The following is a 27,390-nucleotide window of genomic DNA, read 5'->3' on the forward strand; positions in this document are numbered from 1 at the left end:
AAGTGGAGAGGAATTTGACGGGGCCGAGCCACTGCACTGAAAGTCGATAACCGGATAAAGAGGGTGGTGCCGGCGTCTACGATTGGCCGGCTTTCCCTTACTTACCTTGCGGTGGCTGGTCGAAAATCGCGCCGGCATGCAATGGACCCTCAGCAAAGAAGAGTTGGCAGAATGAGGGGGTAAACGTGCCGAAAGTGCTCGAAAACGTTACACGGCCACGCAGGAAGTTTTATTATACGCAAGTACACCCATGCTCTCCGGCAGGTGCGAGTAGCCAGCGTCTGAGCGATCGGCGGCAGCCATCTTTTATTCATTTCGGAATGGGGCAGCCTGCGGCTATTCCGAATAAAATTCAGTTTTGTTCGGCATATTAATGCATCTCTATCGCCTACACGCCACTTTGACGCGGTGAGTTCTTGCGGTTTTGTGACGTCGCGTGACAGCCAGGTGAAGTAGGTGCCGCCTATAAACTTTTTACCAATAGCCGAGTGCTAATAGCGAAAAAGGGGTTGAATCAGAAATGACTGTTTTTTCTTTTATCTGTCAAATCATGCATAATCAGTGTGTACACATCATATCAGTTGGGGAGGTATCGTAGTTTCCGTGACGTCGCGTCACAGACAGGTGTAGCTGGGGTGGTCGAAAAAACCTTTTGACCAATCGTGGAGGGCTGACGGCAGAATTGGAATAGAAAAGTTTGGAATAGTTCTACGTTATAGCGCCCCAAGATACAAGAGCCTGGTGTGCAGTGCAGCTGTTGCTCTTGATATCAATAAAACATACAATACTTCGAAATAAGCAGTCACTTCATTTGCGTAGCCCAGGCTAGGATCATGCCCACGCACTGCCCTTCAGCTTCTCCGTCGCGTCATTACCTGGGCGTGGCCGCTTCCGCCATCGTAGCAGGCTGCGTGGTTTCTTGTTACGACAGTGTTTCCGGGTTCACCAATTTTTAGTTCGCCAGCCGATACGGAAAGGCGGACAGTTATCATCTTTGCCAAAGCCTCCGCCCTGTTGTCAGGCTAAACACCGCACGCAACAACCGCGTCACATCAGGGAGGAGTATTGCTGGGTGCCGAAATACTGGTCTCGAACACGAATTGCCAACCCATAGAGCCTCTGTGCTACACTGACTCCGAGATCATCCTTCATCGTTATTCCCAGCCCCAGTAGTAATACAGGTGGCTTTTCACCCAGTGCAATCTGTGGAGCATGGCGGTCAATGTCGCCTTCAGTGGTCGGTCGAAACGCTGGATTATGCCGTTCTGCGGGTGGTAAGTCGTGGTGTTATGAAGGTGTGTGCTGAGCAGTCCCGCCAGGGCAGAAAAAGCGAGCTTTAGAATTGTCGGCCTCGGTCAGCAGTTATTCGTAAAGGGCAACCGCACCGCGAGACCCACGTAGCAACAAATGTTTCCGCACTGTTTCGGCCATAATGTCTTGTAGAGGCGTCGTCTCAGGCCACCTTGAGGACCGCTGGACACACTTGAGCAGGTACCCGAAACCTTGGCAAGGCGGAAGAGGCCCCTCAAATTTTAATGCACGTTATCCTAACGGTTCTCTGGTGGTCGAAACGGCTGGACCGCTGAATGCGTGTGCCAGGTCACTTTCAGAACTTGACAGGCTTGGCAGCTTCTTGCCCATTTTGGAAAATGTTTGTTCAGACGTGGCCAGACGAAGAGGTGTGTCATAAGCCTCTTTGTCGCTCTCATACAGGGATGGCTAAGCCTGTGCATCGAATTGAATCTGGCCTCCGAAATTCATGGTGCATGAATGGCTGAGGAGCTGCCTGCGATGTGTCACACGTTACCAATGTAGTTGGGTAAGGAAGCAGCCACCTCTGCAAGCTGGAGTGACGAGCCTTTTTCCCCAATTGGCGCAGCTCGGGGCCGTGTAGCTAGGTAGAAGCTAGAGCTTGGAAATTCATAGGGCCAGTAGGCATAGCGCCGATCTGATATAATGCGTCAGCTGCCTGATTTTCGGGTCCAGAGATGTGGCTGATGTTCCTAGGAAATTCGGAGATAAAGGAACGTTTCCCACTCTCTTGTTCTAAATACAAGGAAGTGTTGTCCTTGAAAACGAAAGTTAATGGCTTGGGGTTGGTGAGAATGTAAAAGCTTCACTCTTACAGAAACGGAAATGCTTGACTGCGCAATAGATAGCCAACATATCCCTCCCGAAAGTGCTATAGCGAAACTATGTTGGCTTGAGTCGCTTTGAGAAGAAGCCCAGTGGCATCCAATCTTTGTCATCGTGCTCCTTCAGTACTTCACCTACTGTCGTGGTGAACGCGTCTACCATAAAGCGACTCGAGAGGTCAGGTAACAGACGAATCAGCAAAATGCTGTCGCCAACCGCGTTTTGGCTGCCTGGAAGGAATGTTAGTGCTCTAAGTACCAATGGAATGTAGGCGACTTTTTGGAGTGGCAACGCAGCAAGTCGGCAAGTGGCATAAGAACTTGCGCAACCGATGGTATGAAGCACCCCCATTCCGAAGAAGGTTGGAGAAGGGATGGTTTCGATTTCCCGCACCTAATAATTCCAATGGCTTAGTGCCATGGGGTGAAATGCGATAGCCTAAAAACTCCAGGGCTTATACTCCTAAAATGCTTTACGGAGGTTTGAGTACCAGGCCGTGTTATTTCAGTCACTGAAATAGAAGGCGAAAGTGATTTGTGTGCTCTTCGTCGGAACTGAATGCAACGAGAATGTCGTCTAGGTAGCTGAAAATTAGGGCGTCCACGTGTAACTTCGTTCATGAGCCTTTGAAGAATTTGCGCTGCCTTCTACAAAGCGTAAGGCATGCGGACAAACTGAAATATGCCAAATGGAACAGTGATTACTGTGTTCGGAGTGCCGCTGTGTTCGACAGGAATTTGGTGGTACGCACTGAACAAATCGTCATTGCTGTATATTGTGGTTCCTGCGAGACGGGCGCCAAAGTCATGTATGTGTGGAAGGGGATAATGATCCGGAGTAGTGATGGCATTAAAATCTCGGTAACCACAACAAGGATGACAGTCGCCACTGTCCTGCTTTGGAACCACATGGAGAGAAGAAGACCAACTAGTGAAGGAAGGACGAGTAACGCCGAACTGAAGCATGTGTTAGACCTCACGGCGGGTGACTTCCAACCTCCGCCCAGCGGCGATCCATGGCTAGAATTTCACAGGTGTGCAGGTGCTGGTGATATGATGCGTCACCTTGTGTTTTATGGATAACGCATTGTTTGTGGGTTTCATAAGTTGCAGGTACTCAGCAAATATCTTGTACTTTGAAACCCGCCGAAACCTTCTCATGCCAAATGAGGTGAGCATTGACTGCTGCCCAAGTACTTCGAGGGATGTGACGTTATATTTTAGGCGCGGATCGCGAACACTCACATCAAGGGGCAAATGGCTGGGAAAGTCCACTTCCAGCATGCAAAGCTGACGTCGACGATTACAAACACTTATCTGTGCAAGCGCAGGAGTCCGCTGTCTAATGTTATTGACCGCAGCTCATACGACGCGATCCCAGTGTTGTTACTGCGTGAAGCGTGGGTGTGGACTTGCCGTGCTGGCGATCCACGGCCATGGCGCGAGCGACAGAGCTCGGCTCTGGTGTGAACGAGGATGTAGGTACCGGTGAGGCAGTTGACCATGAAGACTTAGCCGCTTGCGTGAAGGCCAATGTCACATGCCGCTGTTAGGTACTCGCCGGTACGTTTCCTGTCCACGAACCAGGCTGGATGCAGCGACTTGCTTGTTTGCGAAAGCGACGGTGGTGCCAGCACAAATAACGCCGCGGGTCTTTAAGTGCACTGCGAGACTGTGAATACGAATGGAGGCGCCTAATTCAGTCGCCAGTATTGCCCCTCATCATCAGCTTCTCCAGTGCACTGGTAAGGCGGTAGAACAATTTTCCGGGCGCGTGAGACGGTCTTCTTTCGCAGCGACTCTTGCAGCGGCGGTGGATAATTATTCCGCAGAGGAGCATTCGTATATCCGTTCAGCGACTGCAGCTAGACAATCGAGACTCCTCTCCTCGGAACCCGCCAGTACCATGCAGTGGGAAGCGTTGCAAAAACAGCTCGCGCCAAATTGGAAGCTGGCTATCGTCTGCGGAGTTCTCACCTGGAAATTGATGCAACATATGCAGGAGTTGCGGCGCTTGTTGATCACCCAATTAGTCGAAGAGGAGCTGTTGACATCTACTCGGTTGCGATGGCTCGAGGCACTGCAGGACCCTGCGTTTTAGGTCGTCTTATGCTGTTGCCGAAGGCGTATCTGCTGGCAAGTCGTCTATGATATCGGCGATATCGGACGGTAGCGCGGCGGCGACATTCAGGTAGGTACCTTGCTGTCTGTTAGGTGATGCGCCGGAGTTTGAAACGGCCCTCTACTTCTGTAAACTAAACTCGGGGATTCTTTGACTGCGAAGCTGAAGCTCTGTGGCGATGACATGAGTGGTAATCGTGCCCTCATCTTTGTCAGTAGTAGTAGGGGAAGCGTCGTCCATGTCTAGCGTTCGATAAAAAAAAAGGTTACCACTTATTTGAAGGTCGCTTTACTAGTGCCAAGGAATACACGTTTTAACAACTTGAGAAGAGAGAGTCAGATTAATTTATTCGACTGGCTGTGGTGGCACCCTGTCGGGCGAGCAGGGGGCCGTGACACCCACGGCGAAGCACGGTGAGGGGAGCAAGGGGCAATGACCATGGTGGCGAGGCAAACTGGATTTTCGATGAGCGGTGACAACGATGTAACAGAAGGTTGTTACATAGTCTGTAACCTATGATTTACGAAAAGATATTTGACTCCAACAAAACATACGATATCACTGGGTACTTTCTTACTCTAAAACAAACTGAAATAGAAAAATTCTCTGTCCTTTTACCGTAGCAAGTGAATACGCGGGTTGCTATGTATATTTGTATCAGACGTAGTGGCCGCTTCTTTACGTTTTTGTGGTTATTGAGCTATACAAACAACTACTACGCATTGTCTCGAAAATTAACGGCTTTTTTGGGTACGGAGAATCAGACTTAATCATTACTGTGTCTCTGGCACATTCATTATAACTCGTTGCACATGTTATCGAATGACAATACTGCGAAAAATACTGTTGGAAGCATCGACCTAGAAATGGGAATAGTACCATAAAATGTTCATCCATACCGTAGAGCTAATTGTCCTGTTAGAATATAGCCGAGGGCATTGGGCCGGGCTGCTATTTCAGAAGCCTAACTCTTAAGTCTTCAGTGAGGTAGCTGCTGACTATAGCGAGCCTAGAAGAGTCATCCCATCGGATGGAAGCGCTCTTTCGTAGGCTTTTATCCAGTCCTCACCGTGTTCACAGCATCATCCAGCGAATATGTGCAGATGTCACTGGCCACTTTCAATGGTCCAAGTTGAGCGGCGCCGTCGCTGCTGCAACGGTCCGGATAGTAGCACAAGTTTTCTCTTCTTGCAACTTCGTGGCGATGAGGTTGCACAAGCAGTTACCCGAACTGGGCTCCATAGAAGCAATATCTGAGGAGATGGAGGCCAAGCATGATATGCAATACTTATTAAAGGCGATTGTTAAATTTGCACTGTTTGATGGTCCTGCACAAGCAGCATCCAACGAGGGAATTAACGAATATGACTAACGAGTGGTATGAACAGCTGCGGAAGATGAATTTTATATAAGTGTTTCTTTATATACATCATTGTCTCGGCTATGCTTTGCTGAGAAATTGCTATGTGGTGGCACTGCAAAGAAATGTGCATAATGTGAAATTATTGCACGTGGAAAATTCGAATGCAGACGCAGGTCTACCACGGCACACGAAGGCCTAATCCATCTGCCTAATTATATCATTCCTTAGCCCGAGGAATGCCAATAGCTTGGTTCCTTTTCTTTTATAGCGTTTTGTTTGGAGACGTATTGCTTGTAACATATACCGTGCTGCAGAAAAGTAAGGCCTATGTTTAGGGGTATCAGTAAATCAGAGTTTTTGAAACTTTTAAGAGAAAGTACACAAAATTACCTAGAGAACTACAAATAAAGGGAATACTTTTCGTGTTTTCCAAAATAAAACTAAATGTACAATTTATATGGCACCATTCCTTCTTTCTAAATTCTCTCTTTTTTTATCACATAAGAAAAAGATTTCCACAGATTTGGTGAAATGAATATTCGCCATAATGATGCAGACGCTTTACGGAAAAGCCATAAATTTTTAAAATTTATATATGCGCTTTGTTGGGTCCGTGCGCGGATTTTTAGCGTATATGTTGCGTATATGCGCCTATTTTGTACATAGCACTTCTTTCGGCTCTCTGCGGCAAGTATGCGACCAATTTGTTACTTTTCTGCTTTCTAAATGGTATTGCCGTCAGTATGGCGGTTATAGAGAGCAACCAGAACCTTCTTCATAATTTAAAGCTGTGCTCGGTTGGCGTCTGCGTTAGAAGCTAGTTGTCAGGCGCCTTAATCTTACGCCGGAGCTTTCCCATGTGTTGCACAATAGTCATGCTTTGTTGTACAGCAACTTAGAGGCTGCTACATATACAATAAAGACTATTTCAAATAAACGTTGTTCAAGATAGTTTACGCTGCAGCAAACCTACAACAGAAAGCCTGTTGGAAATAGACTACATGATTTTGTGTAAATAATATCTCCAATATTAAATCACATTAAGTTCAGATGCGCTGTTGAAGTACAATTGAATAAAATGAAACCACCGCTGCAAACATTAAAACTGCACTTGATGTAATACAAACACAATATTGAAAACAGCACCCTTTCATGAACAGTACCGATGTTCGCTGCTTCGTTAACGCAACCTTGACATCAGAAGAAAGAACGCAACAGTGATAGAATTTTGCAGACATTCACCCATGCCGTGATTTATATGTCGAATGTGCGAGTCGCCTAAAGAGCAAATATGACGTTGCTTGGTTGTTGAAACGCTAGGAATACGGGGGCTGCGGTTCACGATGCCTCATGAGGAAGGTTCATTTTTCAAGAACGCCCTATTTTGCAGAAAATTTGCAAAGCATATCCAAAAGTTAGCGCGCAGTCTTACTGTTACTAGAGGGTGCATGGCGTTGCTGGTAGCAGCGTTTAGATCATCATGTTTTATAGCTATTCAGACAGCTAACGATCAAATTTATCGATATTTTGAGCTCGGTAAAAAAAGAGGCAAAATTGGCATTCAGATGTCGATTCTCTTTAAAACGCACGAAACTATTTTCGCTGTGTGTTAATTTGGCCAGCACTTGAAAATCTTTTATACATTCACAAGGGCCATTTTCTTTCTAAAACCATAGAGGAGGGACAGAAGTGAACGCAGTTACATAAGTAAAGCGTGGTTCAAATTAGTTGCAAGAAACACGTAAGCGTGAAATTGAGGTTAAACATAGATGCGGAGTAAAGAGCATACGCAATTGGGATTAAAACTGGCTGGACGCAGGAGCTATACACAGGACTAATAGGCAACTGCACACGAGAAGAAATAAGCGCACGCACAACGCGAACCATAGAGGAGAGGAAGTGCATAGATCGCCTACTTTTCAAATTGCAGAAAGCAATGCAGTAGCAATAAAGCACGCAAGCAATTCTTTGCAGCAAAAAATAATCACTGCGCTCTAAAAAACTTTCTCATTGCCGACGTGGGGTTCAGTTTGTCAGTGCGAGAAGGACTTTATCAACCTGGAATTTCACATGAAACGATGCACCTTTTTTTTTGCTCTGTTATTCCTCAAAATTACAAATGGTGCAACTTAAAATGGAGCAGAAAGCAACGTTTTCCGTTCTATAACAATTAGAATGTTTTGTGCGTAAGTGCTATTTTCCCAAAGTAGTCCGAGTGCTTTCCACAGACCGAACAAAGAAAGTGACTTACTCTTACCTTCAACCCGACATTTTTCGGTGCTTCGTGCCTTTTCCTTCATTAGAATTTCTTTTTTCGTGCGGACGAAATACTTGTAGAGAGGACAGTGATGAACATAACAGAAAGATTTGACAAATAAATGTTAGTATACAAGAAATATACAGTGATCGAAGAAAGTAAACTGTCTCCATGTGTAACTTCCTATATTTCGAATTTCAGAAAATCCAGGGGTAGATAAGACTGCGAGATAGCTTACGTTCTACAGCCGAATATGCAGTACTGTCTTATTTGTTATGACCTTTGTATTGCGCTCAAAATAAACTACCCGAGCATTTCACTGCGACAAAAATTATAGCCTCCTACTGAATAGGTTATAAATGCTGAGCATCTCTCAATATGAATTTGCGAACTAGCGTGTCCACCACTTTGGTGTTAACATTTTTCCGTTAGCCTCTATTTATTCTACATTTTCTTGTGGAACAAGAATTTTAATAGCCAAGCAATTTTTTGCCGGAATTTGTTCGAAGCTATTTCATTGTAAGAAAAATGAAAGAAGAATATCTCCGTGCTCTTTGCACCAACACCTACAACTTTATGGTGATGAAACGCACCGTAAAAGTAAAGATAAATTAACCTTTCGACGATCACACGTTGTGTCACGTCAGCGTCAACCCGCTAAGATTGCCATGCTTCCATACTTTGTACATAACACTGAACTATGGTTTAGCGTTATCCAGGCCACCTCGTTCTTAGCAGGGCGAGCCAATAGCCACTAGGCCACAACGGCGGCTGCTGTGACATTTACGCACATTTCTGGCTTCCATTTTTACTTTCCATTTTATTAGGACAAATTTTGGTATTGCTTCTTTTTAATGACCCCATTTATGTAGATGTGAGTGTGTGAATGTATACTCTTCATGTGTTACTATGTGAATGATTTTACTCATATTATTGTGCTCATAATGTGCATGTGTAATGTGTTAGGCTGTAATTGTGCTTTCTTTTGTTGTTTCATATTGCTCTATGTTTGCGCGGGCTATAATATAAAGCCAAGAGAGAAATCAAACACGTATTGGTAAGTATAAAATTTGGCTGCATTATCGGTTATGAATTGTCAAAAATAGTCTTTTAAAATGAAACAACTGCATTAATAATGCATATAATATGACGACAATATGGCGAAAATATGGCGACAAGGAGTTACCACTCCTTGCGACGCCACGCGTCGCAAGGAGTGGTAACTCAGGCGCCGTTTCGGTATTGCGGACTGTAGACGCGAGCTTTTCGGCTTAATGAGCCATTCGGTGGTCTCGCATCGCTATACCACGAAATGCGCAGACTGAGTTGGTAAGGCAATGCGCAATAATGATCTCATTGTCTGGGGAATATAGACGATAATGCACTGTGTGTGAGTACAGGGATTCATTCACGGCACACAACGACTATCTTAGTGCAAAAAAGCGACTGCGAATTTTCGTACAGGGGAATTAATGCTTTGTACTAGTTATGAGGACTAGATTTAAAATCAGACTGATATCTGGTTACTGATTAAATAAGTTTCACGTTTCACTTAACAAATTGTTTCTGTAAAAATACAGATGCCCTGCTTCCGTGACACCCTCTACTTAGTAGGGGCATCCATGACTGTATTTGATGCAAATAAGGTGAGGTGTGTGAAGACAGCACTTGACCGTATTTCCGGGAAAGGATGTATCCGCTACGTGGATTTCCAAAAAGAAACGGAAGGTACTTCAGCTTCACAGGTATGGTAAACGGCAACTTCCATGAGTATTTTCTTCGTAATGCTCGGAATTCCAGGCTTCGAGCACACTATTTGCTTAGAGGCACAAGGTGTCGATGATATAAAACAATTTACGCCTCTTGATAGGTGTGGCAGCATCTGACACACAGCCGTGCTGCGACACATTGTGCGATCTGATTAGAGCACTTACTGTTCTTCATGTGTGAATCGCTTTTCCGCGTATAGTATAAAAGTTTACCCTATACATTGTTATCCATCAACCTCCTTCAATTTACCAATCGGCCATATGCTTAAAAACAGCGATTGTGCAAGGATTACTCAGTATGCTTTGTAAAATCTGCTAAGAACGTTTTATATCACAAGCAACCTAACCGATGCTTGTTTCGTTCGCGGTTATTGTTGGGTCATATAATGGGGTGTCATTTGTCAGAAGATGTAAACGAAAATATGTGAGTGACTCCAATCCTAAATTTCCATACTTATCATTTCGCTACAGGTAGTTTGCAATAATTAACAGCATATTGTCACTAGCCTTCAGAATACTCTTGGGGTTTTAATAAACCGCAGAAGAGCGGGCTCGTGGAAAGCGCGTCCGTCGGGGTTGTCTGTCGAGCAGGGAAGGCGCGCGATCTTTGTTCTTTTGGGCTCGACCCACTTTTGCTCTCGACCCACTACTTTCATGTGGCATTATCCATCCTTCTGAACAAAACCCTCGTCTCGATGTTGCGAAATAGGCGTAAGCAATAAAAAGAAAACTAGATAACGGAAAAAATAACCCAACGCAGACAAAGCGAAAGTACAAAAAAAAAAGAAACGTGCTGCTGGCACAGTCAATAAACAGAGAGGGAGACTCACGGAGATAAATGAAAAGAGAAACAAAGAAGGCGGAATGAGAGAAAAAAATTGTGAACCCGCAGTCTACGGCTTCATGCGCACTACATGAACTATGTCCGAGCTCGGTTGTCATTGTGTCCGGGTCCATCTCTGCGATGTTTTGTGTGAGACCACTTCGTAGTTAACGTCACTGACGTGGCGTTCTACTTCATACGCACCACAATACCGCCTCAGTAACTTTTCACAGAGGTCACGGCGGCGAACAGGGGTCCACACCCAAACTTGGTCTCCGGGGTTGTCGGACACGTCCCTGTGGCTGTTGTTGCAGCATCGTGCGCCCTTCTGCTGCTGCTGTCCGATGTGCAGCCGCGCGAGCTGCCGATATTCCTCGGCAAGCTCAGCTAATTCATCAGCTTCAGTGGCCAAGTGGTCGCCGTCTTGGCACGGTAGTATAACATATAGCATCGTCTGGACTTCGCGACCGTAGAAAAGGTGAAATGATGTGAATCGCGTCGTCTCTTGCACGGTGGTGTTATACACAAATGCCACGTAAGGCAAGATCCGATCCCATGTTTTGTGTAGGCAGCCGATGTACATGGAAATCGTGTCTGTCCTCCCCTTATTCAGTCGCTCGCTAAGTCCATTGGTCTGAGGATTATACGCGGTCGTTCTTCGATGCCTGGTGTTGCTTAATTCAAAAACTTCATGCATAAGGAGGGCAGTGAATGCTGTCCCTCTGTCTGTTATGAAAATGGAGAAACACCGTGGCACTGTACAATGTGGCGCATGAAAAAATGCGCTACATCTGAAGCCGTGGCTACTGGTATCGCCTGCGTCTCAGCATAACGTGTTAAATAATTAGTAAGTATCAGAAAGAGGAAACGGTCCGAGAATGTCCATGCCGACTTGGTCGAAAGGCGTGTGAGGTGTTTCGATTTGCTGAAGGACGCTCGCGGTTTAATGGAAGGTGTGTTTCGGTGCTGGCATTCACGATAGCCTTTAACGTGCTGTTTGACGTTTGCCGAATGCCCGGGCCAATAGTACATCGCGCTTACTCTAGCGAGTATTCATGAGAAGCCTAAATGTCCACATGTGGGTTCGCCATGGCATGCGAAGAAGACGTCATCTCGCATGTCTCTTGGGACAACCAGGAGGTAAGCACGGCTGTTCCAACGGTCATTCTACTTATACAGCACGTTGTGTCGTAGAAAGAAGGACGTGAACGAGTGGGACAGATGGCGCGGTATGGCTGTGCCGCGGCCCTTTAAATGGTCGATGGTCGGTCGAATGTCAGCGTCGTCACGCTGCCGTCTCATCAAGTCCGACAATCTAATGGCGCCCCGGAAGCCGCCATCGTCCTCTATTTCATGATTGACAGGATCAATGGGCGCGCTGGACAGTGTATCAGCGTCTTTGTGCTTACGGCCCAACTTATTAACCATGGTGACGTGAAATTCCTTTAGCCTGAAGCTCTACCGGGCCAGTCGGCCTAAGGGTTGCGCATGGTTGCCGACCAACAGACGGCATGGTGGTCCCTCCTTAGTTTGAAAGGACGACCATAGAGGTAGGAGCGAAACTTGATCATCGCCCACATGACTGCGAGGCACTCTTTCCCCGTAGTCGAGTAATTCACCTCGCCGCGGGGCAGTGAGCGGCTGCCATAGGCTATAACCGTTTCCACTCAATTTTAAAGCGTTTTTGTTCAGACCCAAAGTCCAATTATTCACGCGCTGCGAGGTGTTCTTATTTACACAGACAACATTCTTGTATGGAGCACAATTGGAGGAGAGCAAAACCGAAGGCTTCAAGCTGTTCCTAAGGCGGCCGAAAGAGTAGGGCTCACGCTCTGTGCTATATAGCGTTAGGCAAGGGGAGCAACAGCACAGATTTCGGGAGACATCCTCAATCCCAAAGGAATACAATCTAGCACAAAGCTTCCCCCGACGATTAGTGAATGGACCGCCACCAAAATCAGTAGCTCATATTCAGGGAACCCTTACAGTGCTCAACTGCTCCTCTAAAGTACGTGCAAAGCTTGTCTGAAAGAAACCGGCTTTTGCGAGACCTGATCAATTTCGAACCGCCTTCTAAAGATTTGTCAACCACACCAGTGAACTCAAGAGTGCAACTGAGGTCTGCACTACTGCAACAGGGCTAGCTGTCTTCAATACAAGTAATTAAACGAAAATAACAAGCGATGGCACGAAAAATGGCGGCGCGATAGTGTTGGAACTTTACATCAATATTTGTTGGCGAATAGGAGTATACATTGAGAAGATGTAAGCACTCACCAATTCTTTCGGATACGAAACGTTTAATGACTAAGCCTATGGGCAGAAATGCATCGTATATTATGATCATATCCTAGACATTTTGGCTAGCGTCCATATAAATGGCTTACATGCTACCTGGCATACAAATTTTGTTCCTCAGGCTCATGAACTGCAAATATTCATTTCTATTTATTCTCGGAAAGAAGTTTAGCTTAGCAGACATGTTATGATGATCATTCTTGGTACCAAAGATGAAAACTGTGCGACAATGAGGGGCCTCGAAAGTCACGTCTTTGGGTTTTATGGTCACTTCATGGCCTCCATTAGTGTAGTAATCGGCTCGTAACGACGATTTGAAAGCGCTCATTACGAGGCTGACCAGAGGAGGTAACGTGTAATGTGGACTACAACACTTTGCTTCCGAACTGGCAAAGATTAATGGGGTCTTGCTGAAGGGAACCAAAATGGTGATAGCAAGCAGCATGTAGCACACGCGAACACGTTTATTCTTATTTACAGACCACATTGCTAGTTTTTACATATTTCCCTTTTTATGTAACCAAGTTGTACCCAGATTTGATTCTATTATCTTAGTGTTTCCACAAGTTCTGCTTTATGAATTGTGGTATAAAAAGAGCTTGTGTATTTACAGTGACTCAAATACTGCTTCTTATAGTGCCCGTTGTTGAGTTTCTCATCATATTGGCAGCGTGTTTTCTTGTTACACGTCGGATACTAGCTACCTTGGCCTTTACAGGTGCGGCTGGCAGCGTACACTGCAAATAAATATAATGATGAATTTAACAATTTACGCTTATTACCATATCTACAATCCTTCAAACCTAGTATATGAACTCCTCTTTGCCAATATTCTTTTCAGGGAAGCCAGCAGCAGCAAAGGTCGCACTGGTACGTAAACCTAAAGAACATGAAATTTAGAGTGAATACGGTGTAGAATGTTGCACAAAGAGAACAAAAATTTAGTTTGCTTTGATGACTCCTTGAAACATGTGTACCAGCGCCATATGTATATGTGAGCTGATCCGTGGCTTAAACGTCGGTATTGTATAAAATAATAGATACATTTGCATGATTTAGCTAACTTGAGGAATACAACACACTATTCGGCATACATTTTACACCCATACCAAGTCAAATAGTGCAATAGGATGTCCTATTTAAACTATGGCTCTTAATTAGACCCGAGAAGCAAATTTCTGAGAAGTTCGAGCATCGAGGAAATAATCAATGTTAAAGAAATGTGCACCTCGGTAGAAAAATGACAAATTGCCACTTATTAATATAGATCAGCAAAGAATTCCAACCTAAGTATCCGTACGAAATTGGTCCCAATACTGTCTGCATAAAGACCGCGAAAAATTAGGAGCGGGCGTAGCAGTAGCACCCTCATTTTCTTCATTCGAAAGCACCCATTAACCCTCTAATAAGAGTCGCAAAGGTCCATCACAAGGCAGGACGTTATGCGGGCATTATTGTGTAACCGAGTTTTTTCGGTATGTCAGAGTGGAGATCGCCGAAAAAAGGGAAGAAAGAATAAATACAACATATATTGATAAATTTCACAGAATTTCGCTAAATCTTGCAAATAAAGATCCACTGAAAGGATGGCCTTATGGAAAATGTGGTTTTTAAGTGGGTTCATCAATAATGACAAGGCCGCAGAGACCTCAAGGAGGACGTAAGACGAGGGCAGCTCTGTGGCTTTTGGTGAGTTGAATAAATTATTTGTGAGCGTTATCTCGTGCTCAGTGAGTGAAGAATCGCTGGTAAATAGATAGCAGAAGCGCGTGACAGGAGGAATTCGTCCGTTTAAAGGATTTTGAGAGATATTTAAACAAAGACAGCTTGCGCCAAGATAGCGCCGAAAGTGCAAGCTCCTCTGCTATAGTTGCGACGAAAAGAATGATTATTGGTTGGATTACTTCAAGCGACAACGATGTATTCTTTCGAATCGTCGGCTGCGGCGGTTTGGACTACCAGCTTGGATTTACGGATGCCACATAGAGCCGATGTCGCTGAGCAAGGATTGCAAAAGCTAAGAATAACCTACGCTAAAGAACAATTTAGAAGAATGAAGCAAGAAATGAGCCTGTCGATGAAGCACGCAATGTGATTATCCATCTGAGCCTACAAACCCGATTTGAATGTGCTGTTGTGTATTCATCCCCCTCCCCCACCCCTTAAGACATGAATGTGTTAAAAAAAACAAAAGAACTGGTCGTGCATTCAATTTCGAACAGGGCTTTTTTGGCACAGCTGCCTTATTCTCTACACATGAAATCATTATTTCCTACGGCAGATTGATGAAGCCGAGTTGAGTGTTGCAGGAACAAATAAACCAGCTAATAAGCCCGTTTTATTGGCACGCCCATGCAGACACATACAGAAAGCGCCATGAGTTGCTCTAATCCTAAACGGGCAACTCAGGGAACGTTCAATCTTCACATGATATACCAAAACTGAACTCAAGATGAACATCTCACCAATATAGATGACTAATCTGGACGAACATCATTTTGATCTCACACGTTTTGAAGCCTCTTTTCTTAGGACCTGGTTAAGTTCTAGAGACATTTTCGTGTCGTGCAATTGTTTCAGTCCGTGTGACGCACCCGAATAAATGGAACAATATTTTATAAGCTGTAGAGATGCCATTTTTTGTTACGACAAGCTTCGACGAACAAATTTGTTGATCAACTTCTTGATCCCGTACCGCATCAAATGCGAAGTAGTGGCGACGATGTGACAGATATGTTCAAACTCATTAGAAACCATATCCTGTGGAAGACTTCCATGTCGGATTGAAATGCCGGACTTGTAGCTTCGTGAGCAACTAAATTCATTCATTTTGGCGTCCCAACGGAACAATAAACAACTGAGGTGCTACTCGAAATTCAACAGTCAACTGCGGACCCATTTGATGAGGTTGCGGGAGAGAAATGAAATACTGAAACTTCTCGTTTCATATATTTGTTAAAAATGAATTTCTAATTCGAACACAATTATTTTCAGGAACTATACCATTTCCTTAGAGCTTATAACCCTGAACTGGGGCTGGCCACACATTCAGATTATAAGTCTTGGTGAGATACAGTAATTATTTCTTGGAAATGCATATAACGGTAATATAAAGCGAACAGCCAATAACGCCAGTACGCAATATGAGAAAACTTGCTGCTTTATTTTAATTCGTCATAATGTAAAGCGAAATGATAGAGGTTGAAGAAAAGTTACTGCGGAGATTCATGGTTCGGCGGCAAGTGGTTCTTGTCTAAATTTTCTTTTCTATTCCCGTTTTATTGCTACAATTTGGTTAATACAAGTAATTTTGGGAGTGCATATTCTGGCTGCGGTATCCGTTGGTTTCATAGTGCACTGACTTACAAAATTCTAGTCCCTTATTCCTCGTCTTCGCGTTCATTTATGTATATATATATATATATATATATATATATATATATATATATATATATAAGGACAGCGACACAATGCAAGTGTCCAAATATCTGGTTTTCTGCACGAACCTGCACGCAGCAGCTCAAAGAGCACTCAGTAGAATAATAACGTTGGGAACGCTTGTCCACTTTCGGAAATGTGATCTGCGGATCAAACGCGCCTGCTTTTTATACATGGCTCAATGAGCATTCAAATGTAATCGTTAGTGCTCCCGTAAGTTCTAGAATGTGCATTGGCATTTCCGTCTCGCACATAATTTTGATTGCAAGAGGCTCGGTGACAACACAGGCAACAGACAGAACAATCAATAACGGCCAATACAGAAAGGCGCGTTTTGCGGAGGGCAAAAAACCTTTAACATTTGTCAGCCGGTGAAGTGCGGTAACCGAGAAAGATGAACTACTCCTCTTTTAAACGTATGCAATTTCGCAGTATTGCAGTACTGAACCTTACAGATATTGCTTGCTGTCATAGCGGTTTTCTATTACGAGATGTGCAAACTGCACAAGTGAACGAAATTGATTCCCAGCAATAGTTTGGTGTTCCAAACTGGCGATGTCTGCAATGACACTATACGGAATGTGTACGTAATTAAATAACCCCGTCACAAGTCTCGGCGACTAGGCCTCTGCTTATAATTTGAATTTTCTTTTTTTTTGCGCCGGTTTAACCGGCAAAGTTCGCCGACTTTTTCCGATGTGGTGGCATTTTATAAAGGACAGGCAACAATTGTCTTGTCTCGTTTGTTTTTATAGTTTAAACCAACGCACTATTAAGGGAGCTTGACTAATAACAGGTAATACCGTTCGTGAACTTCGAAATTCATAAACTGCGCGAATGCAGGGTCTCTGTGCCGGTCCCCTATTTATACTTCTCATTTACATTAATTTAGAAATACTTCTCCTATAGCGGCGATTTTCCAGTCATCCCTACTGAAAGTGGGGAACATGTGTGCTCATAGGAAAAGCTATATGAAATCACTCTTTCAAATCAATGTTTATTTTCCAGTAAAAGAAACAGAAACTGGATGGTCATTTCGGGCTAAAAGCTATAGCTTGACCGGGCCAAAAAGACCTTACTTGGCAACATCACCTTGGCACACGATCAAACACAGTAGTGGACATATACGTATATGTGAGGCAAAAAAACATAATAGTCATGACTGCATTATAAATAACTATGTCATAGTGCACCGTAGTAATGACTGCAAATTGCATATATGCAGGAAAAAAAACGAAAAAGAAACAGAAAATGGAAACGGAATGTTATCACTGAAACAACATATCTTAACTGCACAAAATATTGTCTGAGTTGCTTCCTATTGTAACCTGCAATATCTGCATATTTGTTTAGAATAAACGATGTGTTGGAGGCTAGCGATTCGTGTTTGCAGCAGTATGTATGGAAATGCACACTAATTTATTTGTCAGATTTTGTTGTGTTTATCTTAGGCTGACGGTGTTCTAAGCATGCTGGACGTTCAATGAAGTTCTTTACTAATGTGTCAAAAAATTGCATCACATATGATAAACGGCAGGTGTAAAGGTGATATACTCTTAGAATATTAAACAATTTATATGCATCTCTAGTCGTACACAAAAGTTCCAGGTTTCCGATGTGACGAAAATTTTTTTCTGCAATATCAAAAGTCTGTTCATATTGGCTTCAGTTGTCCTGCACTAGACCAATGCACAGTAGTTCAGGAGTGAATTGAAAAGGGCGTAATGCATCTGTAGTTTGGCGGAGGCTGGCAGACATGCCGCGACAACGGCACAGTACTCCTGTCAAAGAATAGAGTTATCTTGCATAGATAGCTTATAATACCCGGGACACACGGGCACTCTAATGTCCTTTAGGTAAGGGGACATCTTACGGAAAAGCGTTCAAGCTCAGTGACATACGATCAAGGAGTATCTCCCTTTAGGCAAAGTTCCTTTGCGGGAAAGGAGATCGTGCATCTCCTTTTCGAGCGGAAAAGGAGTTACTCTGGCACACAGCGTGCACAACTCGTCAGTAGAAGAAAATTTGCCACACAACTATGGTGCCCCTTAAGTATTTTTTTTTACCTTGCGAAAATGTTTCAATATTTAGCGGTAATGCGATTTGTCGAATAGTGAAGATTTACTCTAGTCAGTCTCAAACGCTCGCATCACATTGCTAGTCCCGCCATTTTGAATTCCAGCAGTGTCATTTCCTGCGTCGTGATCGGTGTGTTAGCATCGTGAAACCATCCATCGTTGCCCACGTAGGCCCACCTTCCGGGGTTGGCGACTCGAGGGAACACTGCCGAAGCAGTCAACATGAAGCATGCTCATGACCAGTTGACGTTTGATGTTTTCCACTTTCGCCTTGGCTGCGTTTATCTCATCTTCAAAAGATCCGAGAGCGACAAGCGTCAGAGCGACCTCAACTCTTGCTTCATCGCTAGCGTTTCACTGAGCCATGTTGTAAATGCGCAGTTCTCTCACGCGATCATATTTGCGCGAATAACACATTGAATAAAACGCATTACGCCTGCATGCATGAAAGAAGGGACAACAAAGATGTGAAAAAGGACGTCAGAAACGTTGCCAACACCAGAATTAACAGCATGCACAGCTATTCTAGTACACTGTAGCACAGCAAAGCACTGACTGTAGATAGTCGCTCCATGGACCAATTTAAATTGCGGCTAAGAGCGCAAAAACGCGAATAAAGTAAAGTAAATTATTATGCGCATAATAAGCCATCAACAATGGAAAAAAAAGGTTTTTTGTTTCTATAGTAGCTAAATGTATTCCAACTACGCATCTTTTTAAAGATGTTTTCTCACTTGCTGTTTTGATAAGCAGCGCTATTTTTCTTGCGGCGTTCATCTCAGGAACCACCTAAGGAAGTTAGTGCGGTGCCGTGAGTCATCGGCGCAAGTCCTTTCTGCAAAGGGTCCTTCAGAGTAACAAAAGAGGTTTACTGGAAAGGATTTTAGTTTTGCCCGTGTGTCAGGGGTATTACATGTGTATCCCAAGTTAAAGTAGATGAAAAATGAACACCCAGAATTTTGTAACTGTCAACAATCCCTATTTCTCGATCCTCAAAAATACTGTTGTGGCTTAATGTTGCATTTTGTTTTTCGCATGAAATATCATAACCTTTGTCTTTGTTGCATTAATCTCCAGTTGATTTTCCTTAGACCATATAATAGCTTCTTTAGTAGATCGTTACATTGTGATGATAACTGGTTTATATCAGATTCTTCCATTAAAATGGTGCTGTCGTCTGCATATATAATAAATGTGGCCCTTCTGTCTGAATCTACGATGTCATTAATATAGATGTTAAAGAAAAGTGGTCCGAGCACACTCCCTTGCAGTACCCCAAATTTATTGCGTAACAGGGTTGAGGTTTCGCCATTCATACATGTGCACTGTAGCCGTTTACTGAGATATAATTGTAATAAATTTAAGGAATAACCACGTGTACCATAAGACTGCAATTTGCCAGGTACTGTAAAATGATCAAGGCAGTGAAAAGCCTTGCTAAAATCCACAAATAGAGTAAGCGTAAACATGTTATTTTCAATGTTTTGTAGGATGTATTCCTTAAATGAAAGTAGAGCTGTATCCGTTGATCTCCCCTTTCTGCAGCCGAATTGTGCGTTTGTTACAACATCATACTTGTCGAGAAATTTTCTCATGCGAGGGAATAACATTTTTCGAGACCCTTAGAAAAAACAGGCAATACAGGTAGTGTCCTATAGTTACTCGGTACATTGTGATCACCACCTTTAAAGATTGCTGATCCGAACGTTATCACTGCATGTACGCGTGTACATTTCTGGCAGAGTAAATTAACCGTGAACAAAACAATGATGCAAAACAGGAACCAAAAGAACATAGCAAACAGCAGCTTTTTTGTTGATTAAATTCTAACTTGTGTGATATCCCTTACATATGCATTGGTTCGCAAGAATTTTACGACTTTATTTTCCGCACCACCTGATCTGTTCCTAGGCAGAGGCCAAACCATAACCGGCAGCTGCGCCTTGTGACGAAGCAGCATTCTTCTCGCAGTTTCCACAATCCCAGTGAGTGGAGAACTTCGGTCGTCAAGCCAACCTGCTTTCCTTGTCGCCGAATCAGCAATGTAGCCCGCCACTACCACATCTCCTGGACGTCCGCCTATTAGAGCAATTTCCTCCCGTTCCTCGCCCATATGCCGATCCCCTACGTTATTCGCCCCACCGTATGTTTACTACTTCCTACGTTCCTGTAGATGACGCTTGTTTGCCGTCACCTCTGCACTATCAGTTCCCTTCATCCCAGTCACACCGCTATTCCTCGCAGACAACTATGGACTCTCGCGGATGGAAAATAAGGCTATGCAGCTCCAGGGGTGGTGCTGCATTATATTTATCTAGCGAAAATTCTACATTGACACTGCGTACGAACCAATACTGGCTTGAAGTTCACCATATTCACCGACGCATCTTCTGGGCAAACTTTGAACGCTCCCTCCGAATATACGTTGCGACAGGTGAGACATAGAAGTGCTGCAAAATAGCGTTGACGCTCCAAATCAGGTGCCTTCAACCACTCCACGTATCACAGAACCATTCTTTCGCATTGGCGTGCATGTACTTGGACCTTTTCATCTATCATCATCTTGCAACGAGTGCGTCTTTCTGGTGACTGATTTCGTGATGTGTTGTGAAATCGCCCGACTGCTTCCAACAAGCTGCGCCGCAGAAGTTGCAATTTTTTCCATATAACGTGTTCTTAAAACATGGAGCTCCATGTTTACTGCTCCTGACCACAGCTGGACATCCGCTTCTAAAGTGATCGCCGACATCTTGCATTCCTGCTCGACCAGGCATATGCTGACTGCGTCTTACCCTGTAAAAACAAATCGCTTCACCGAGCGTCTCATGCAAACCCCGATAAACATGCTTTAAGATTGCGTCTTACGCCTTGCTCTTCACTGTGCCATATTTTCATATATTTGTTCACGCCACTACACTGCAGATTGCATTCCTCTCTTTTATTTATCAGTCGAAAATCTATATTCCGATTGCACATATCTGTTCTGTTTGCCAAAGCGCAGGCCAGAGAATATGCGTGACACCATAACCCAGCAGACCAAGCATGGAAAATTGGCCACGCTCGCCTCCTGAGCTCCGAATAGAATCAACGGTTTATACATTCTACAACATGGAGACGTGGATATATCTCCTGGTTCCCTAGTGCCACTGTGGTCACCGACCAGTCACCTTGGTCTGCCAGGAAAACTCCTGTTTCGACACGCAGGCCTACACCATGTGCTGCTCATTCTGCGACATCAGTTACATACAAAATTTTCCCTGCCACTACCAGTACATGATCTGCGCCGCATTCCACTAATGTTGTGCATGGCCCACGCGTCAAGCCTTGTTACTTCACTGTTAAAATGGATATTTGAACAAACCGGGACTCTACTTCTACCGTCAGGGATAGTGATACATGCTTACTGCGTGTTTCTTATGGACGATGCATGTGGGCGCGCTAGCGAAGCAGAAGACTTCCTTGGGCTCAAGATTTCGGCTAAATTGGCCGACGTTGCAGCGGTTGTAAAAATACGTTTAGTAAATACTCTTCCGTTTATTTATTCGGCCATATGCATAGCAAGATCTTCGCGGTGCCACCGATGTTTTTGAAAAGGTTTTATTGTAGAACAAAGATGACTTCACTTTGTGGAAGATGCTTCATACAACAGAAATTTTAAGTTTTAGCGTTTACCTCCCGAGACAGAAAATTATTTGCCAAGAAATCTTCTGTTGCTTTATTTGCTCTTTATATTATGCAAATAAGTACGTAATAAAATATCAAAATGTTCCTCCAAAAACAAAGCGAGATGCCGTTGGCCAACATTGCTGTTGAGCTGCCCGTTAAAGGCAAATAAATCGACCAATGCTGGTGCTTTGTGTTGCTTATTAAAGAAAGTGTTCTCACAAAAGCAGGTACACCGCCTTTTCCAGTTACCTTAATGATGAAAAGAAATGAAAAGACTCATGGTACTCCTCAAACACACAAGAGCATTTTAAAAATTTGAACGTAGAAGTGCCTTTGTCTACTCCGGCGTTGCTAACAGGCCACAGTGGCTTCTTTGATAAACATCGACTGCAGGGAAATTTAAGGGTTACTTTACTGCAACAAGAAGAGCACCTTTCACAACCTTTTGGGCATATGCATATAGAAAACTGGTTTTCATTCCATGTTCTCGATGCGTTCCCATAGCAATGTTTTCCCTTTCTGTCTGCCTTGTCACCAGTAACTCGATCAACACACAAATGTAGCTCATTTTTCAGTTGTCGACTTGGTGCGAGTTTGCGTAATTGCGTAAGTATGTTTCTGACATGGTGGAGTCAATCCGCCAACAAAAATAGTACACACATATTTCAATGCCTGCTGACAGCTTTGTCTTTTTAGAATATACATTTTTATTACCTGGTTTATCGATAGTTGTTTCAAGGGCATTCTGAGTGGCTCGCTAGAAGTGGAAGTTTTTTTCTGCGCCCGCTGCCTTTTTAGCTGGGAATGATATCATTTTGTTGTCGGCTAAGTAGAAACAACACTTTAAGAGTTACTACAAGTTCACAAGTCGGCCTATTTATGCCATTGAATTTCAGCAGCCTGCTAGATATATAACTCTTATTAGCCCAAAATATTATTTAAAATGTAGTTGTTACATCCTCTATTTCATGGCAAAGCAATATTCATTAAATATATCTGCCCCGGGTTCATCACCGCTACGGAAGGCTTTGCAGGGTCTATGGAGGGTCGGAAGGCTATGTACGCTGCGTGAAAAACATGCCTAAAGCCTTAACTGCCTTAATACTCTTTATTGTCACTGCGCACCACCAACGTCATATCCAACCGCAGTAATTGTTTCATAAGAGGTATCTGAGTTCTTGAGACTCCCAACTCTGCAGAAGAAAAATAAAGTCTTCATTCAGCGAAGGAATCAATTTTTACACTTTCCACAGTGTGACCACCACGTGCGCTTAGAAAATAATGACAAAGCCTCCAGTTTCAGTCACAAGTATGTGCTCGTGCCCACTCATGATTTAATTTTGAAGACTACTGTTAAGCAAATATATAAATAAAGGCAAATATTATAACAGAGAATATAATTTACATTTCCCTTTGTTTTGAATGAGTTTTTGTTAGGGCGACAGTCTTGTTCAGGTGGCAGGTAAACGGTTAAGGCAGCAGATTCTTCAGTGATGCCACAGCAATTTGCCTGGCCCCACTTGTGGGCTGCGGGGGCACTCTTGCGGCTGCTTTCTTCAGTTAGCTCCCCACTTACAAGTTCACGTATCGTGATTCAGCCGCCTCTTACGTATGTGTCATATTGCTTGCTGTACGAGCTAACTCTCTGATGTCGTGTGCTTTCGTAGCGAACTACTGCAGGCTCACTGTAGTGTGGATTGTGAAAGTACTAATATCTAAACAAAATCGCTCTCCACTGTTGAGGCCTAAACAATACACTAAACGAGCTAGCGGCTAAAGTGAACTTCCCAGCCGATATTTTCTTATCGACTTTGAAACTGCACCTATACCACCGCAATCATAAACGCTGTTGTGTCGCTGAAATGCGCAGACGCGGGTTGAATGTTGTGAGCGCATTCTTTAATGTTTGCTGCCTACAGCTGGAAGACATTCTTCCTCAGCACTCTTATTACCTAAAAGTTGGCGATGATTTAATAAAGACTTTTAATGTGCATCAGGACAGCAGTAGCAAAAATTTACTATTGCTGCCCACTGTTTGCAGAAATCCACGGCTCAGTTTTCTATAGTATCTTTTTGTGTCGATTCCAGAAGCCTATGTTGCACTATGCCCACACATTCATTGGTCCCCAGAACATCCTAAATGCCATTAGAGGGGGACAAGTACTTTGATGTGCAAAGCAAGAATACAGGGTTCCAACAGTGTTACCACATGACGCGACATGACTCCAGCGCAAAAGACTACCGTGTCCTAAGAAAACTGCTTTTCCTTCAAACAATCTTTTTTGCCATGAGACGAATTAGGTTAGGAAAATAAATCACAGATATCTTTTCGGAATTAATCCTAATTAATTTCGGAAAGGAATCCTAATGCCATCAATATATTTAACAGAACTATTGGTCGTCTTAAGCTCGATGGATGATGGAAGGACGTTGTGAGCGTCCCCTTTGGAACGGGCTGGTGGATTGCGCCCCCAAGCTCTTGCTATTATACTGCCTAATGTCATAACAAGGTAAACAAGAAAAAGAGAAACAAGCACTATGAACTCCAGCAACCAAACATTCTGATCCGCTATTAGGAACTTTGCTTTTGTAGGTCTTCGCTTTTTGTCGTTTTCCCACTTTTCTTCCACCAATCCTCCAACCGCCTCTTACTAATCCCTGTTGTGGACATGTTTATTTTTCCACTGCTCTCGCTGAACCTAAGGTCTTCAAGAAGGCCAGTGCTGCCTAAATCGACCGCTGGGTAGACATATTCACATTCTAATAAAACGTGCCCCATTGTTTCCTTAGTTTTATCGCATCAAACAGATGCATCTTCTTCCTTCTTATATCTCGCGTTATAGGTGCGTGTTCTAAGGCATCCCGATCTCGCTTGGAAAAGTAATGAGCTCCCCTTTAGCTTACCATGAATTGTTTCTTTCCTGATTTGGTTTTTTCCTCTTAAGTAGTTACTCATGGCAGGTTTCTTTTCTATTGCAGCCACCCGTGAGATTACTTCAGCCTCTCTGACTTTCCGCTTGTCGTTCTTTGTTGTTTTTGTGGAAGAGTGTTAAAGTATTTACCTCAACACTCTCCCAGTCCATTTACTTTCTTCCATATTCCTCAGTCGTTCTTCATAGTCAACTTGACTGCGAGGTTCCCTCACTTCAAAACTAGCCTGCACAGCTTCATTTGTAGCCTTCCCGTGAGCGCCCAATGCGAGGCGTCCAACTGACCTTTGGTTCCCATCGAGTCCTGATTGTACCCCTGATTTAAAGCAAACAACCGCATTTCCTAAAGTAAGTCCTAGAACCATTACACGTTTCCACATACCTCGGAGCACCTCCTACCTATTGTATCTCGATAGCGCTCTGTATTTCATTATGGCTGCATTTCTCTTCACCTTCACTGTTGTTGTTTTTTTCCTGTGTTTCCATATATCTATTGGCTTCGTTTATCCTTATACAATGGTATCTATATTCTGTTACCCGAAGTATCTCCTGGCCCTCTATTGCCACTGTCTGTTCACTGTTTTCACTGAATACCATAACACCTGATTTTTCTAACGCTAAATCTCAAACCTAAATTCTCGCCTTCTTGTCCGCAGATATTAGCCAGACGTTGCAAATCACTTTGCGTGTTCGCTAGCAACACAGTGTCTTCCGCATAAAATAAACCTGGAAGCTGCTGCTGTACTATTCTACCCCCCTGTTTGTGTGAGAAATAAAACCCGATATTACTTCCTTCTAACGCCCTCGCCATCCTCACCATGTACATCATAAACAACCGTGAGGATATAGGGCACTCCTTCCTCAGTCCCTTGTTGATATCAACTTTCTCCTCGCTCCTCATCCCTTCCCATTCAACGCAAGCGGTATTTTAGAGGTAAATCTCTCAAAAGCTGTATACCATCGTCTCCTAAACCTTCCCCGTTTAGAATATTCCACAAAGTATTGCGGTCTACGCTGTGCTAGGCTCCTGTAATGTCTAGAAAGGCCATATATAACGGCCTGCTTTCCACTTTTGATATTTTAATACACTGAGTAAGAACAAATAAATTATCATCTAAAGGCCTGCCTATTCTGAATCAATTTTGAAGTTCTCCCAATATGCCACTATTCTTTGCCATGCTTGCAGCGTTAATTTGAGTGCCTGTATTGCCAGCCTAATATTACCGACGTAATGGTCAACGGTCTATACGAGGAAATTCTATCTTTCTCCCCCTGTCCTTTATAAATTATAATAACTCTACATTTTTCGCCAACTGTCTGGTGTTCGTCTATCTTTTAAAATTTTTTCTACTGCTTTCACCAGAGCTTCCTTACTTTTTGGTCCTAGTTCATTAATCAGCCTAACAGCAACGTTGTCTAGCCCTGTGGCTGTCAGCTTAGGAATTTTCTCTTCGGCTTCCTTCCAGTTGAAAGTTATATGCACCAGCTCCTTTTCCACCTGGGTTTCTTTCATGCTCTTTTTTTCCTCAATTACGACCTCGTCATTGCCTTGGAAAGATTCGGCTGGTATTTTTCGGATGTAAAATATTGCCGCTTCTCCTTCGAGTCTGTTTCTGTCTTAGTCTAGGATATGTTTTTTGTATTGTTGTTGACTTCCTGCCTAATAATCTTATGTGGTTCCAAAATATTTTAGGTGTGGCCTTCTTTTTCTCACGTATTTCTGACAACCAACGTTTACTTTCACCTTTAAGTTTGCTTGCAGCAGTATTTGATCCACAGACTTTTGAAGCGAGAAGCTTTACTACGGTAGTCAACACCGCGGTTCGCGGTAACCGGCGTAGGTATGGAATTGGCTCTGTAAGCGTGTTTGGAGTCGGAATTGGCTCCGTAAGCGTCTTCGCACTTGGCGCAGGTAGCCACTGGCGCGCGCTATGCGTCATCGTTTGACGTTCGCCGCAAGCGCGTGTTTATCGCGGAGGCCGACTACATAACCGCCTGCCTGAGAATAGGCGTGCGCATTCAACATGGAAGGAGAAGAGAGTGATACTACCGATAGAGACAGCTGTGTTTATGGCTGTACAGAAATCGCAAGACAATGTGCCCAACAATGATGAAGAAAGAAGTTTAATAATCCTGCATAACTTATGGCATATATCTTTGATAAGCAATTTGAATAACTACAGAAGGCACACGTATAGCTTAACCATACGCTAACCAAAGCATTTCCATAAGTGAAACCGTAAGCATAACCATAGGGTAAATCATAAAGCATAACCATAAGCTAAACCGTAAGCATATCCATAACCTAAACCATAAGCATATCCATAAGTTGAACCGTAAGCATATCCATAGGCTAAATAATAAAGCATAACCATAAGCTAAACCATAAGCATAACCATCGGCTAAATCATAAAACATAACCATCAGGTAAACCATAAGCATCACCGAACCTTTTCGCTTCGAAATATCCAGGCTTAACCTTAGCTATGGCCCAGCCAATTTTTTGTCCCA

Source organism: Dermacentor albipictus, chromosome 10 (assembly GCF_038994185.2).
Source record: "Dermacentor albipictus isolate Rhodes 1998 colony chromosome 10, USDA_Dalb.pri_finalv2, whole genome shotgun sequence".
NCBI lineage: Eukaryota > Metazoa > Arthropoda > Arachnida > Ixodida > Ixodidae > Dermacentor > Dermacentor albipictus.